Source organism: Manacus candei, unplaced genomic scaffold, assembly GCF_025592945.1.
Source record: "Manacus candei isolate 608988 ecotype Guabito, Panama unplaced genomic scaffold, ASM2559294v1 h1tg000072l, whole genome shotgun sequence".
NCBI classification, from domain to species: Eukaryota; Metazoa; Chordata; class Aves; order Passeriformes; family Pipridae; genus Manacus; species Manacus candei.
The window spans coordinates 649,404-667,196 of NW_026138120.1; the positions used below are offsets into that span (position 1 = coordinate 649,404).

At 40.0% G+C, this 17,793-nt stretch overlaps 1 protein-coding gene across 5 annotated transcripts in view; it reads right to left on the reverse strand.

The window, feature by feature from the left end:
• RARB (retinoic acid receptor beta) overlaps positions 1-17,567 on the reverse strand; it is a 329,297-nt gene extending 311,730 nt beyond the window's left edge. The window contains exons 1-3 of one of the 5 annotated variants that reach the window (XM_051808387.1): positions 16,638-16,657; positions 13,844-13,885; positions 8,678-8,758 (exon numbers count right to left, since the gene is read on the reverse strand). The gene's annotated coding sequence lies outside the window, so the exon portion shown is untranslated. Of the gene's footprint in view, positions 1-8,662; positions 8,759-13,843; positions 13,886-16,637; positions 16,658-17,516 lie in introns of those variants that run through there. The other 4 variants (XM_051808386.1, XM_051808388.1, XM_051808389.1 and 1 more) reach the window with 4 other exon arrangements.
• Positions 17,568-17,793: the final 226 nt, after the last annotated feature.

Sequence of the window (17,793 nt, forward strand, 5' to 3'; positions counted from 1 at the left end):
GTGCAAGTTTTAAAAGAGGAAAAAAATATTCTTTTTTTCTGTCTTTTTATTTTTTCCTCAGATAGAAATTCACCTAAAAGCTCCATCTTCCACAGGTCTTGATTGTATTCTGCTTATTTCTTGAAATCAACAAAACACACTATTTATAGGTAACAGACCTTATATGTTGCAGGTCTTTATGTCATTGGAGAGCCTTCTATTTTAAAAATCCTTCTCTGTGATAAGACAAGATATAGAAGAACGAACACAGGGGGAGTTAATAAACAAAATTCATTCATGGTTCATTACTTCAAATAACTTTGCTATATAAATAGTCTACTCATCTAATAATGGCCTCAATTAACATTTAATTATCACACAATGCATTTGTAATGTACTGAAGGCATTTAAAGTTCTGCACGAATATCACTATTGTTGCCGTACTAGAAGTGCCATAACTTACAAGAGAAGTACAGACATACTTTCCACTTGATTAAAAATTTTCTAGTCTTTTCCCACCCTCCTTCTCTATTAGGTATCCTTGTCTTAGAAGGATTGAAAGAAAAGACACTTTACTATATGTGGAAGCTCTCAACCTGCTGGCTGATGATGACCATCAGCCTTGCTTTTGAAATCCTTAAGTACACTAGTGCAGCACTGCTACAGAGGAGAAAGAGGTCCCTGTGATTTTGTTGAGAAAGCAAGTGATGAGAACTCACTGTGTAAGTGCATGAGTCAATCCTTTTTACAAGGCAGAACAAAACAAGTTTTCCAGAGATAACCCTGCTCCCATTAGCTAAAAAAAAAAACAAACAACAAAACAAAACAAAAAAAACCCAAACACTTGAGGACAAGACCAAAGCAACAGTGGAAGACTTTCTGACATTACGTGAACATTCCAACAGCAGCGTGCAGTACAAGAATGGTTGTGATACTTGTAACTTGGTAGATCTAAACGTCGTGAAAGCCCTACCCTCACTTCTCTATCTTATTGTTTTCCAAGCTAATGCATTCTTCTCTGGCACAGAAAATTCAGAAGTTAACTGTGAAAGAGTATCTTTCTAATGTGATTGCTTTTATCCTGCAACACAATAACCGAGTATTGATGACACAATAACTCACTCAATTACTCAAACACCAATAAAACACATTCTAACAATGACTTCCACATTCATGGTGTCATTGTAGCAAGTGACTCGAGTACACACAGGTAATTTTTGTCCCATGAGTTTGACCTGAATCCTAATGAAATTAACTGCTAGAAGAACGCAAGCCAGTACAAGCCACTAGCTTTCAAAGCATGCTGCAAAACCTGCTGAAAAAGTCAACACGTGCTTCCCCTAGAAGACAGAAAGGAGGAAGGTCAGAAAGCTCCTGGCAATCTAAAATGGACCTCATTGTGCTTTGATAGTGAAGTGATGGAATAAATAAATTAAAAAAAAATAAGAGTTAGCATAAGACAGAGATCTAAATATAAAATCCTGCCAACACCCATTATCCTCAAAACATATTTTAGGTCATGATAGGACTTCTGCCTGTGGGTTCATCTAAGGACCACAGGCAGAAATAATTCAAGAAATATGAAAAGAAAATAATTCAAGAAAAATGAAATATGTAAAAAATAAAGCTGCTTCTCAGCTATTATTTTCCTCACAAGTATTGTCTTATTTTAAATTTATTGTTAATACAGTATGTTAGCAGTTGTCCTTAATAAGCACTGCATACCTCGAAGAAAACTGCATACACTGACAAAGATACTTCTAGTTTTGCACAACACATGGCTTTTTTATACGGTATGTTCTCACTTGAAAACTACTCCCTCACAAAATGAAAATTCAGCAGAATCTCTAATAGCTTTCATATTTCAGTCTAATAGGTAGCATGGCATTGCACTGCCACCCACCTTTGCTACAATATTGCACAGCACATTTAACAGACATTTGCTTCCTTCACTCAGTCCTTATGTGCAGCTTCTGCAGGACCTTAGTATTAGCATTTAACAGAGTCTATGAGCATAAAGCACATTTATGAACACCTGCTAGAACATTTTATTTGTCTTAAGAGTTTTATTATAACTGTTAAATTTTCTTGCTATGCTTTATGGGCCAAATCATGGTCCAGTTTTAGCCTCAACTGCCATTGACTTCAACAGGAAGCAGATTTTATTGTATGTGGGTTTCCATATGAAATCAATACAGTTTTAAACAAAATGGGATCACTGGTAAGCACAATAGTAGATAGAAAAAACTGGCACATAGCAGCTTTAAAAATCCACTGAACCCAGTCTTGAAATGCTATTAAAAACAATTAACAAAATAAATCCCACACTCACAAGTCTGTAACCTTCACACTGCAATACAAAACCTGACTGACTGAGACCAGAAGTACAAGGCATGCAGGTATCCCACCCACAAATGGCTTGGTGGTATGTATTACCATCAACTACTCCCTCTCAGATCACTCTCTAATGCTGCTGCCACCAAAATTTGGTCCTCTGTATTAAAGCCATCAAAGGCCACAATGTAGCCATGTCAGCATCAGTCTGCTTCCCTGACACATCCAGACAGCCACAGCCCTCTTCAGCAGTACAAGACAGGCTGGAACAAACTGTGCAGAGCCAGAAGTCGTAGTTGGGGAACAACAATCCAAGCTAGATGTTGCAGAGGAAGCCATGCCCTGAGTCTGACTGTTCTGAAGATATTCTCTACAACTGTTCCTCTTTGACAGTTTTACCATCATTACTGGAGATGTTCATAACACCCCTGTGAAACTGAATGAAACTACATAGAAACAAGCAACACAGCTCCTCATAGGTTAGAAAAAGAGAATAACAGAGGACTCCAGGAAGTCTAAATGGAACTCGTTTAAGAAAATTTGATCTCATTTGAAAATACATAGAGTTTACTTTGACCATTGCTTTAACAGTCCAAAAATAGTAAGATAAGACAGCTAGAAAACAATAGACAATATGGCAATGCCACATCTGTTTCACAAAAGCGTGACAGTAGATGCTCAATTCAATGCATACTATTAAGCCCCCCAAAATTTAAGCAATTATCAAAATGAAATTATAGACACAATGATGAATGATGACAAATGAAATGCTAACAGATCTAGCACCATACAAAAAAAAAATATTGATTTTCTCTGATTACTGCTTAGGTGATAAGGGTGTATGAGGTCCTAGTTGCCTGCTTGCTCTAGATTTTATTAATGCTCCAATATCAGACACCCAATTTGGAAATCAATGCTTACTTCATCATTTTTCTCTGAAGGATCCTATTATTCACAATTGATTTAACAGAAATGAAAGGCTTACCATTAACAAGACCCAGCTGCTGACACTTCTCAGATGAATTATTGAACTTCTGAAAGTGAATTAACTTAACCATCACCAAGACTTATTGTCTGATGTTTCTTATACCAAAGTAAGTATATTTATAATTATAGAACCAAGTAGTAGAAAGTAGCTTCTTTGCCACCTTCCTTCAACACCACCATACACACCAAGTAAAAACTAAGCTTTGTAAAGGTATAAATATGAGTTATGCGCCAAATCCGGTAAGTCTCCAGTTACAGCTTAGTCTCTAACTGCCTTTTTACACCCTGAATCTTCATCTTCTTTCTAAAACTCATAGACACTGGTCATTTCAGGCTTCAGAAAAAGGAAATCCAATTTATGGCAAGTTACATCTTCTGTCAATGAGATTACTACAGTCAAGGATCCCTAGGGCTGACCATGTCCTGCCAGAAAGCCTACAGAAGACTATTATTAATTCCCTTTAGGTATAAAATGAAGATCCATCTTATGAATTGAGAATAAAGTAGCAAATATTAGACAATTTCAAGCAGAAGCAGTACTACGATTCCATCCCAAAAGCGGTGTAAATGTACAAAACAGAAAGCCTATGTTTAAAACTTGCTACCTGAGCAAAGGGGCTATCTGCTCAGAACATATATCCATCATGTTCATTTTCCATGTCTAAGAAGGACTATGCATCGCCCAAGGTGAATTCAGTTCCTCAAATAAGAGCTTTTGCTCTGCAGATTACAAACTGATCAGAGGTTTGGTACTAGGAAACAACAGGTTTGGAAGGGCAGTCCATCAGACCGGTCCCTGTTTTATAATCCTATGAATTATCAGCTTCACCCTCAAACGCTACCCTAGCGGGTACACTGCTCATAATGCTCTTTACAAATCATCATTGAGAAGTGACGATAAAAACCTTGAATGTCACTATAAAAACCTTGGATGTCACTATAACACTGCTCAGTTACACTGATCTACAAACAACTTACTGTCAAGTGCACAGAAGGTTGTGCTAAGCAATATACTATCCTTCAGCCAGGGACAGCAGGACCACAGCTGCCTGATGATGCATTGAGAACAACTGTTCAGTTGTCAAAACAAGTGAACATTTCAGGTTTTACTAGATTTTTTTCTAATCTGTACTATCTGGCTGAATATGCTTTCAAAATGCTAGAATGGCAACTGCTTTCTCATCCTTGCAGAGTTCAGTTCGATTATACTTACCTCTGGCAACTGCTCTGAACACTTAAGCTCAAGACCAAGTTAAGACTCCAGGTAAAACACTCAGGAAGTCTTCTGAATTAATAACATAATTTTTTGCCTCCTTTTTATTGTGGAATGGTGAGATAACATATCTGTTCTGTCTTTTTCACACAAGCTGAAAGTCAACAACTGTCCAAAATCACTAGAGCCTCTTCTCAAAGCCCTCAATGGATTTGAGTGCTTTCACACTGCTGGAGGCAAAACACCTGGGCCTTTTCTTACCAGGGTTAGTATCTGAGGAAGGTACTCCTAGAGCAAACCAATCACTTCTTGAATACTGTATTTCTCCTTCCCAACCCTCTCCATCTGTTTTAACCCCTATCTTACTGAAACTAACTTTAAAATTCTGCTTTGGTCATTGGACAAACACTTTAAAAATTAAAGAAAATGGAAAGGAAAGAAGACTGACAGACAGAGCCTCCAAGCTCCTACATCTTACCATATTGAAAAAACAGACAAAAATAACATAATTATGATTATTTTAAAAATATTTAGGTGCCCAATTTTTTTGGTCTGCCTCTTCTCTACAGAATAGCATTTCTGAAATGGAAGCTGGCTGGCCATAACTTAAATCCGGTTAAATTTGGTATCTGCATAAAACATATCTCAGCAAGTAGGTTATAACTACTTTTTTAAAAAAGACATGGACATTGGCAGATTTCCTGCCTTTTTTACACTCATTTCTTCCAGTGTTTCCCACATTGCGAAATAACTCTTAATGCTATAAAGACAGAGCAGATTGCAAAATTGGTCCTAGTGGTTCCAATGGGAGTAACGTGGTCAGAATTTGGCATTCAATGAAGTTTCCATTTCTACATAGGTTTCATTTATTTTTCAGTTTAAAAATAAGACCATATTTTGGCATGTAACTAGAGCTGCTCCTACAACTCAAAAGAAATAACACTGCTGGCAAGCCTCAAAGCTGTTCCGAGACAAACTGTGTTGGCAGAACTTTTTCTAAAAGTTCTTTTTGACTAGAGGCAGAATTCAACACCAGCATAAATGGGAGAAACTTCACTGAAAACAGTTATGTTACACAAAGTTTATGTAATGCAAATATATTTAGCTGACATGGAATTTAAAGTCTGATGAACGGATTCTGTTTATCTTCTACATGTACATAATAGCTTAGCACCAAACTCTATAATCATTCTTCTGTGAATACTGTTCTTCCTCCTACAGAAATGGTACTGTGCTATTTACAAAGTACGCGGCCACGCCACACTTTTTTTAACATAAGTTATCCAATTAGGATGTGATCAAATTGAAGTTGCAAGATCTATATTTCTGCATCAATTACAGGCGCAGAAGAAAATAACATAAATCTGACATTTCACAACTTCTGAGGGTTTGATTTTGCAACCTACTTTCTAAAATACCTCTTTTGCATGACATACCCAAGGCTTTTTCAGAGCATGAATGCGTTAACCAATGTGCAGCAGTGCTTTGACAACACAGACCACAGCAAGATTTGATTCTCAACTCCACCACAGCCCAGACAATGATAAAACCATTCAGGTACCCTAACAAAGGTGTCCATGCCCTTGAATATCCAGGATATAGCTGGATGATGGATGTGACAAAGTACTTACAAGGAAACCTGCACTATTTTAGATCAGCTGTTAAAAGCAACTGAATTGAGTTCTTCTTGCCAGAGAGAGAGAAAAAGCTGTGTGACAGTGATATCAGGCTGCTGAGGTAAGCTTAGGGGTTTGAGGAAAGGGTCACAGTAACGCCCTCTTTTTTTACCTCCTTCCTGGGAAATGCAGATTGGGCTTGTAGTGAAAGCAGAGTGGGCAACAGGAGCATTAAATCAGCTACTGCAGGTAGGCTTCAGCAGATAAGTGGAAGCATGGTAACTGAAAATCTAGCACTTTGCAAAAGATAGTGTTCCTTCCCTTCTTTAGTGGTTGTGTGATCCCAGATTTGGGAAGCTAACAATTTTGTCAAGGTGACCCCTTTTTCCTGAGGAACCCAATTTGGAAAAGATAACCTGATTTCTAGATTTTCATTTCTTTAACATATCCATATCTTAAGATTAAGAACTTAAATTTTAATTTCATTGATTTTGAAAAGAAAAAGGCATTTTCATTGTTTCAAAATTATCATCTTCTCTAATATTGAGATCTGCTACAAATAAAGGAGGTGAGAGACCAACTGAAATTCTAAATCCAAGTTCTAAGCACATCTTGCTTACCCTACATTTGACTTGACCTTAAATGTAGTTGTTTGAGTATTGCATTGAAAATCTTCAGTGTTTTGTTTGCCTTTTTTGTCAAACTGTGTTTTTTTTAACCTGTTATACTGTTACTAAAGAAACAAATGACAAAGAAACGTAGACTGGATTTATTTACCTGAAGATCCTTAAGAACTTGTATCCAATGTACCATAACTCACGAACTGCTTCAAATAATTCCACTAAGCATATGGACTAGATGACCTTTAAAGGTCCTTTCCAACTCAAACTATTCTATTATTCGCAACACTTGACTGTAAAAGTCAGTCTGCCTACATATCTTTTCAATAAAATGTAACACTTAATATGTTTATTGACTTAAAACAATTCAACAAAAAGAAAGCTGTGGTGATACTCATGCTCACACCACAAATTAATACAATTAATATGACCACCAGTGTAATTAATACATTGACCAGATAAGTACAGTTAGAGCTTCAAATCAACCAGAGCTCTCACTGAGAATAAGTTACATAAAATTTGAAGTGTAGTTTGCCTATAAATTGGTGTCACAAAAATCATCAGATCTTCAGAAATGTAGGGTCAATTTGCCACCAACTATAGGAAGACATATTATATATCTTTTTATTTCCACTGTAGAAATAATGTACTACAGGTATTTCAGAAAGACTTTGATTTTTGGAAACAAGCACACTCTTTCCATACATTACTAAGTCTAGCAGAGCACACTTCTATTTAGGCTAAATCATGCCTTACAGGACACGGTTAGGAGTAGGAAAGGAGGACATGTAAGTGGCACTTTAGACATATTGCCAGTGCAAAGCTGCCAAAAGCACACAGCGGGGAGCATGTTTTGGCTATCATGAGCAGAATAAGCATGCACTCCTTAACCACTGCCAGCTGGCATTTGTTTCCAAATACAGAATGCTCACTAGGCAGTTTGGAGACTGGACATACTCCTAACTTTAACTATACTCCCATAAAAATGCGTTGCTGAGCTACCTCATTAACCATGCCTGTCTCCTAGCTGACTGCCAAATGAGAAAGACTGAATGACACAGAAAAATCATACATTTCTCCCTATGCACAAAAAAGTACTTAAAGTATATCCTAACATACTCTAGCACTTATAGCAAGAGAGATTTTAAGAGTGTTGGAAGAAACTTCTGCCAGCACTTCAAAAAGAAGAAATACTGTCACTCTCTATTATACATAGATAGAAAAAGTGAAATCCAGAGACACAGAGTACCAAGAAAACACAGCAATGAACAGAAAGAGTGGCTAGCATTGTGATTATAAACTATCATGTTTAATACAACCTCTAGCAATCCTCACAACAGACGCTCCCTGCTTTATGTACCGGGGCAGATTTGTGGGTAGAAGATTAATGTCCCCCTCCATCTGCTAATGACTATATAGGTCCCCTGGGCTTTGCATCAAGGGTACTTTGCCCTTAGGATGAAACAAAAAATGGGAATTTGTGTTCATTGCTACATGGGTTTCCTATTTCCAGCAACACTCACAATTGCTAAATGTGTATTATTTCAACTTTATCTAATGAAAATGGATTTTATCATGGTAGTTCAAGTGTGATTCCAAGTGGATTTTCAAAGACATCAGTTAAAAGGAGAACAAACAAACAAGGGGACACTTTTCACTTTCAAAGTGCTTTCCTGACACACACAGCCTGCATCGATATTTGTCCTGTAAGTGCTCTATTCATTAACTTTTCACTATAGTTTCAAAGTGACTTCGCTCTTTTGGATTTCCCTTTCTCTATTGCTGATAGCCTGCTGTTATAGACCAAGCAACTTGGAGAGGAGAAATGTACCAGAGACTGCCATGCAAAGGAGAGGGCACTAATTAAAGTCTTCATTTCCTTCAGAGGATTCTGTAAGTGGATTTTAACTTACCCCTGTTAACTGTACCTTTGCTCCTGAGAACTGGAGGCAAGTCAGATGGAGCTTGATACCAGCATAGTCTTCATGGACCTAAGCCAGTTTGACATTCTGGAAGAATACAGGGAAAGAGCAGTTACAAAGTAAAGTTCTGAAGGAGTAAGGCAAACATACTCATCACCAGAACAATGATTCTCAGGGCAAAATCAGAGGATCTTAATGTTATTTCCAATATCCACAAATGAGAAATCAAAAGCAGAGCATTTCTTCACTAAAGTCTCCGAATGTGGTGTCTCAGGTTCATGATGTGCTTCCTTTCTTCCTTTTCCCACCCCTCAATTGCAACACTGACCTCCTCCTCAGTTTCATCTGAAGGAAGAAATAGTTGTCCATGCCAAAATTCCCTGTGAGCACCCAAGGGAATTCCAGGGACAGTCAACAGTGTTTACATTATCACCAAGCACATGCAATTAACTTCCCCCAGTTTACCCAACTTAACTTTGAACGAAGCTGCAACACCTTTGCATCTGAACCATCAACACAAGAAAATTCTACCCCCTTTTTAAGAACAGGAAATGTGATTTCAGTAACATGGCCTCTACCGATCATTTTGATCTAACTGGGCACTGTTTCTGTCAACTCATTCCTGCCTAACAAGAAAAGCAGGACGAGAGAAAGTAGTCAAGAAGGGAAAAGAGAAAAATGAAAGGAATTGCTCTGTACTGCCTTTCCTCATTTTCAGCAGAGAACTGCCTGGTCTCAGATTCTACCAGAGTGCAGAAACCTCAGCCAAAAAAGACAATTTTTTTCTCTCTCCCATCAGTAGCACTACAAAACAATGAGTGTTAAACTAAAAAGGTGTTCTGTCTGTCCAGTCCTGAGTACTCATAATATTACTTTGAAAACACTTCTCTACTGGCTTCCCAAATAAGGAAATACTCTAAATCAAAGATAGACACTTAACATTGTTAAAATTCATTGTACAGTGTAAACAAAAACCCAGCCCGATTTTGTATATATTTTGTTTCCATATGGCACTTACTAGAATCTATAGAGCTGCTCCTAGATTTCTCATCTGAATCTAGTGATATTTGCCCTTTTTCTTATGCTTCCTCAACAACTCATTTCAGCTTTCATTTGAAAATTAACGGAATCTTCTTTTCCTTTAATCTGTATACAATGTGGGAAAATATATGCTTAGTATGATTTAAATACATAGAGCAGTTAAAAGGCATTCCAAGTTGCTAATATCTCCTGATTACTAAATCACTCTCAGGTCCTTTTGGAAGTCTGACTTAGAGTTGAAAAGCTTGAACCTCAATGTTAAAATTAAATATATATACATATATATATATACACATATATATACATATATACATACATATACATATATATATACAATTAAGAATACTAAAGATAAGAGTGAGGCTGAAGGAATGTAAGGAGCACAGCAAAAAACTGTAGCTTCCCTTCCCTGCAGGGAGTACAAGATAGCATATCTCCTGCCTGATACTCTTTCGAGCAACAGTTTACTTTCCTTAATGAGCCTCCTCAATGCCCAATCCTGTGGCCTGAACAGGTAGGCAGCCCCTGGAGAGAAAAACTCTGAAGTCTCTGCATCCTACAGAGCACCAACAGCAATCATTCAGTCTTTTATACAAGCCCCTTGTACCTCTGCAGAAAGGCCACACTCAACCTGCTCCCCAGAGAAAATACAGCAGCCTAAATTGATAATATCTACTTACACTGCTGCTGATTAGATAGATACTGTCTCCAACAGTCTTTCTGAAAAGCTGAACAAGAGTCTTAACTTTAGGCTTGAATTACAGCTAGCATATCTAACTCAAGTACTGGTAAAAGGCATTTAATATCATTTGCGAAAAAAAACAGAACCTATCTGTTTGGAGGAGAAGCAGGGGCATTATTCTTGATACATTCCTTCCTCCTTCTCCTACAAGTGACCACATTTGCACGCATATATACGTATATGTCTCACACATGGATACAGGATAACAAACACAACTTGTTCTCCACTACTGAATTTTCCAGTTTGAACATAGAGGCATCAACATATAAAGTTCACCCCATTTCAGTGAGATACTCTTTGAATGAATAATGCTGGCAGAATAACAATTCATGTAACACACATTATTTGGTCATTGCTAACTCAAGGGAAAACTTAAGGCCAAATCCGTGGGGATTTCTGGTGACATCACTAAGATCTCACACAGATGCCCAAGACAAGTAGGACTGGTATTTTGTCGAACTTAGCACAAAGTTCGTTCTGAGAAATACAAAAGGACTCTTTGATAAAAACATCTTAAATTCAAGCTGTATGCTACAAAGAATAAATGGTCAAACATGATGCCATGGTGAGTGAGTCCATCAGCAAAGAGTACTCTAATCACATCGGGTACAAAGGACATGTCAACAATCAATCTTAGCTTCAGTAGCCATTCTGTCAAAAAAAAAAAAAAAAAACACCCAAAAAAACCAAACAAAAAAAAAAAACCAAAACCACAAACCACTATTAGTTTTTTTACAATAAGAGTCATTTCAAATTTAGTATGTTACACAGCTTCCCAGACTTGCAAAGAACTCACCTACAGTAACTGCAGCCAAGTCCAGCAAAGACTACCACTTAACATGCATCACATTTACATGTCAGAGCTATTCTCAGCACACAGCAGCAAGACTGTGACTAGTCAAGGCAGGAGCACAGTGCTGAAGCACTTTGTTCAACAACTTAAACTTGTTCCTTTGCATGTGCTCTTCAGAAAATCATATTAATTCTAAATTATCTTGGCCATGAGTACCACACAAAGGGTTCCTCTGATGCCACAGACAAACAGCTCTTCGCTTCTAAGAATATAATTTAAAAGGCTATTTAGCATAACTCTTACAGTACTTAGTCTTTCTGTGGGAAATCTTCTCCCAGAATTAGAATAATTTAGGCTGAAAAGGACCTCTGGAGGCCATGTCCTCCAATTCCTAGTCAAAGCAGTGCTGATTTCAAAGTTAGAACAAGTTCTTCAGAGTCTTATCAAGTTTCTAAATCTCCAAGGGCAAATCTTGCAACCTCCAAAGACCTCAGGTCACAATTTAAGCATTTTGATTGTTTGGTTGTTCTTTTTTTTTCCTTATGCCCAGACAGAATTTCTCCATTTCTATATGTGACAACTGCACTTCACCCTTTCTCTGTACACCTCAGAGTAGAGCATTGCTCTCTGTTCCAAAACAGCCCATTAGGAAATGCAAGGCAACAATTCACCTTCAGCTTCTAATCTCCAGCCTGGGTAAACTCAGGTCCCTCAGCATCTCCTTGCATGCCATGTACTCCAGGTGCCAGCTGAAACAAGGTGGCTGCTCCAAGTTAAAACTCTTTAAACTATTTATGAAAATGTAACAAAGCCTTTCACATATTTCACCCTGAGCAAACAACGTTGCTTTGTAGGTCCTCTGACACAGAGAAGACCATTGACTACTTTACTTTCTGATCCCAAAACAAGTTCTTCTGAGGACGAAGCTTCTTCAGAGAAGCAGCATAAAGTATTCAAGAGGGTAATGCACCGCTTCATGATCAGCATCTCAAACCACCTAAACACTCTGGAACAGTGCTTTTTGCAGTGTCCAAATAAAAAAAAAAATCAATATTTAAAGAAACTTTAATGTGGTTTAGAATGTAGCTAAACAACTTCTTGCAGTTGACCCCAGAAAAATAAAAGACGTTATGTGTAGCTTCCTTTGACTTTCCTTTGAACCATAGATTGAAAGCTTTAAAGAGCAGGATTACTTTTATTAGTTATGTGTAAGATTTTTGTTAAATTAAATTTCCAAATAGTATCTAATGCTAACATATTTGCATGTACCAACTCAATGGGTTAGAACACCTTCTCAAAGAAATACAGTTTCTAGTCATTATTTTGAGACAGGGTGCACTGCATTACTTTGATGAAAGGGGCGGTACATGCCACTCTCTCAACATCCTTAATTCCAAAGCATTTTTACAGAATCTAGATATAGGTCAAAACAGATACAAGAGGAAGGATATGCGAGAAAAGGAAGATCTGTTACCCGCACTGAGATACTGAGAGCACTCTTCCTCGCCTGGTAGCACAAAGCATGGCCTCACAGGGAGCGAATCAGGTTTCATTCAGAGACCCAAGGAAGATAGCTTTCCATAGAGCTTCATAGTATGTTCCCCATATGCAAGAATGGGTTTAATAAAGATTCTGTTTATCATTTATTTAAAGCTTGTCTTCTATTTGCTACATATTGCTGCCTCAAGGAGCAGCTTTTTCATATCTGCCTAGATAAAAGCGAAAACCTCCAGAATCATGACTGCCAAGTACTCCAACAATAATTAGCAGCCCAGACCATAAGATTATGCTGTGCAAGTTCAAAACCTGTCCCCTTAGTAGATGCAGAAGTTCCACCCAAGAATGAAAGATGTATTAACATTGAGAAATAGGCATGGAAATATTTATACACATAAACACACGTGAACATTTGTTTGTGTACACTGTAAGCAGACTTGTGCATATCATACACACACCTAAAGTAAATATGCCTTCAGTGATTTAAGTACAGTAGCAAACAACAGTGTCTGCAAATATTCTGCACTCACGAGAGGAAAGCCATGGCAAATGCACCAGAGTTGTCATATGTTAGTGGCACCACTTCAGTGAGCCTGCTGCAACTCTAGAAATACGTGTGCACCCAGCCCACGCCATCCAAAACCTCCCCACTCCAGCCTACTAACCTGGAGACACAGTAGCACTGCACAAGAAGCAAAAGAGAAACTAGTGTCCATCAAGAGAAAGGCCCTTTCCTGTACCCAGCACGAACATACACATTGGCAAAGGATTCAACTCAGCTCTGAAGTTTTACACCTGACCTTGCCATCGCTTGTCTAACAAAAAGAACAAAACCCACTCTATGTCCCAAGCTTTTTAACACCTCCAAGACTGGCACTTTAAAGTCTTCAAGTTTGGTTTTTTCCCCCCCTTCATCCTATCCTCTCCATCTAGCTTACATAGAGACCATCTCCACAGTGCTATGCTAATTAGCAACAGCTTGCACTCTATATTAAAACCAAAAATAATAATTAAAAAAACACTAGAGAAAAGAAAACCTGAATGAGCTCAAATGCACTTCATAATTTCAGTAATATTGGCATATATTAATTATACTTACATAATTTTAATTCTGATCTGAGCAGCAGACTTGCTATAATGGCTGAAAAATAAAGTTATAAGTTAGACGTGATATGATAGGGTCTGCTGCCCTACAAGACTTGCTATAAAGTTCCACAAAAATACATATGTCTGTAACCAAGACTAATAATAATAAGCTCACTGTGTGAGGATAAAAGGAGGAAGTGAACAGTAGAGAAAAGCTTGGCTAGTGTAGAAAATAAATCCGAAATCTACAAAGTATTACTTCAACAAACTGAATAAGTATTTAATAAAATGAAGTTCTTTCTTTCTTTCAATAATATCAGTAGCTCCTAAAAAAAAAACAACAAACAACCAATACATTCCTTATAGGTAAATATTTATTCTATAAATTCTTTACACTTTCTTGTATTTTGTTTGGCTTTTTCACAGTAGGTCTAATTGTATTTTCCTATGTCTGTACTTTCTACATGTTCACCATTTACCAGTCTATCTACCTTGAATACAAACTGAATTATAGACTACAGAGAATGAAGTTTAGTGACTCTTTACGTCTTAAAGATTTCCAAGCATTGTAGCAAATGGAATACTGCACACTGCTTTGAGGGAGGGAAATTTAACTGACATTTCAACAGTGTCTTGGAACTAAAAGATTGTTTCCTAGAATACTGAATATTTAATTAGAACACAACCTACAAATAAGAAGAAATTGGACATAATTTCTCCCCAATATCTTGCCTAAGCTTTAACAATATTTTCTACTTGCAATAGTCATTGTAATGGACTCCATTATTATAATTAAGATTAGCTAAGCTGTATTCGGGAATTTCAATAACTACTGTCTCCCCCTAATAGATAAACAAGGAGAGAGTTGATGACATTTAAAGACAACAGATTTAATGCAGATAACTTACAGAGTTCACTGCTACAAGATATTACTGAAACAACAGGTTATAAAAACAGGCAAGAAGATATTAAAATCTTGTGCATAAAGTTACTCCTAGCTAAGAAGGGTTAGAAGAAACTTTCACTCTAAAAAAAGCACATTAACTGCTCACAACAGCTGGATGACACTGGCGGGACTTTGTATTTTATCCTACTGAGGAGTGGCAATTTTTTTAATCACTGCTTGTATCACCTACTAGGAGAATGCCACCCTGGTTTAAACTCCTTGGAACGCTGATCTTACAGGTGTATATCCACAGAAGTCAATGGGGACTTTGTTTATGCTACTTACCCACCATATCCATGTTGACAGAAGTGTGAAAATGGATGATCCCTTTCAGACACACCTGGCTCAAACTCCTAACTGTACACACCTGTGGGCACTTCATGGTTAGGCATTTGCTAGAATAATTCATTCTATGTGAGATACGTGAGAACTCTGAGCTTTCTACATCTTGCCCACACTAAAGACGCATTATCCCCAAAGCGAGCTCTATCACTAAATCACTTTTACTACAGACACAGACAAAATTACCTCAGCAGAAAACCAAAAAACAGTTCCTGGTGGTGCCACTCCTTCTACCTAGAGATAACCCAAATTTCACATGTAACAGAGACACTTTACTATACTTAGGTATTTTAGGGTGAATTAGCCTGAGAATTCAAGAGCATTGCAAGACCCCTCCGCTCTGCAAGAAGGTGCAGAAGAGAAGCAAGATACCCCAAAGTGCGTCCATCTGCTGGGAAGCCACTTTGCATTCTTCACCAGCACACTTAGCCACAAAATAATGACAACTCAGGTTGAGGCACTCTCATTTACTAACACTATGACACTACTAATACAAGGACAAATCCTGCAACCCTTCATCTAGCAAAGCATATTTTGCTGGAAGCTGACCCACATAAAAAACTGAGGATCAACCTTCTCTGATCATTAAAACAGACACAGGCAGATGCTGACACATCAAGCTCTTACCCAGAGCTTGGTTCATAAAGGAATGATTTAATTAATATTTTAAATCAAAACCAACTTTCTTGATTGAAAAACAAAGCACGTACCAACTCCCAATGCTCTTATTTTAAGAGCGATGTTTTTTATTCAGTTTTGCTTCCAACTCTTCCCAAATGACATAACCAGAACTGCAAACAAGTGATGTCCACATAGCAACTTCTACCACAATGACACAACCAGTCTAAATTTACATTGACACCACTTTACCTTAAATCAGCTTCTCCCACATGCACAGGCTTTTGCACTAGGTATCCAATTCCTTCAGTCAGCCATAACATCATATATAATTAACCTATGCTTACTAAACTTCCTCATGAGAACTCTTCCAAGAGAAAGAGCCGAAGAGCAGTCTCAGTGAATTTCCTCTCCTTGGACTGTTGTTGTACTATCCTAGTGGTCACCTTTGGATCCAGCACAGTCCTTGCAACATATTTTATGTTGCTCCATTAACTACTTTGTTTTCAGAATCCACACTACAGATCTCTTCAAAGCCCTGTCTCTCTTCAAAGCGTAGACTGCGTTTATTGCCAATAATTTAGCCCTTTCTGTTTTGTTACACCTAGCTTGCTGAAATGCTGTTAAATCTCGGCAGAAGACAAAATATTAACACCATTCAAACCAAAAAAATTCTGCCACAGATTCAACTGACTAAACTGTCACTCTACATACAATAATAACATGCCACTAGAAAACATCAGAAATGCACGAACAGCCACTCTTATTACCTCCTTGTATCAGCGCCTGCGACACGCACACACACTGCCGAATCTTCACACTGTATTTGCTAACCATGGATCTCTCCCTGGCAGGCAGCAGAAGGCATCCCGCAGACCTCCGCACCGCCAGCCTCACTCACCCAGAAGTAATCCCTGCTCCAGCCGCGCAGCTCCCTGCCACCACGTCCCAACAATATCCTTCGGCGAGGCGAAGAGCCGCAAAACTGAACTCCACTTCCAAAAGGTGCAGGAGAGCCGCCCTGCACGCCTTCCCGGCCCTTCCCCGAGTTCCCGGGGCACAGAACTACCGGGAGCTGAAGCGAGCAGTCGGCTGATGGACGGGCACCGCGGCTCTCCCTGCGCAGGAATCTCACTCACAAGGCGCACATCGCTGAGGTTCTGCTCTCGCACATCGAGCCACTCTGCACAGCAAGCGCTGCCGAGTCCCATGGGCTTGTTTTAGCCACATTTGTAAACATCAAGTTGTTTGTTTGTTTTTTTATTTTATTTTATTTTTCGCCAAAGCGGCCGCTCGTTCCGGCCAACGCCGCCCAGCGGGAAAGCAGCCCCGGCGGCAGAGTGGGCGCCGGGCTGGCAGGGTCCCGAGCACAGTTCAGCGCCCCGGGTTACCAAACCAGTCCCCGGCGCGCCTGGGGCGCGCTTTTGTCTGCGGAGAGGAAGGTACGGAGCGCCCGGGCGCTACCGCCACATCACCGCCTCACTCACGGGCTGCAGCCCAAAACAGCCACCGCGCCGCCGAGCGCAGCCCGCCCCGCGTCCCGCCGAGCCCAGGGGGAAGCGTCCCGGGCACCTCGCGCTGACCCGCTCGGAGCTGGCCCGGGGCAGCGCGGCCCCCGCGTGGGGGGCACGGACACGCACGGGGGGCGTGCGTGTCCCCCCCCCCCCCGAGAGGGGTCAGCCGGCAACGCGCCCCACTCCCCTTCCCGCCTCCCCCACGCCGGACGCGGCACGGCAGGCAAGGAAGCGACCCTGCCGGGCCACCGCCGTCCCCGCTTTACCTCGGCAGCCTCCCGCTCCCGCCGCCGCCCCGCCAGTGCCGCCGACAGCGGCGGCGGCAGCCCCGGACCCCCCGCCCCGCCCCGCCCCGCCCCGCCCCCTGGCGGGGCCGCCGGCGGCGCGCGCGCCCCCTTGCCGCGCGGGGTGTGGGGGAGCGCGGGGTCCTTCCCGCCGGAGCGGGGCTGGAACTGGGAGCGGGGCTGGGAACGGGGGAGCGGGGCTGGGAACTGGGGAGCAGGGGTGGGAACTGGGGAGCGGGGCTGGGAACTGGGGAGCGGG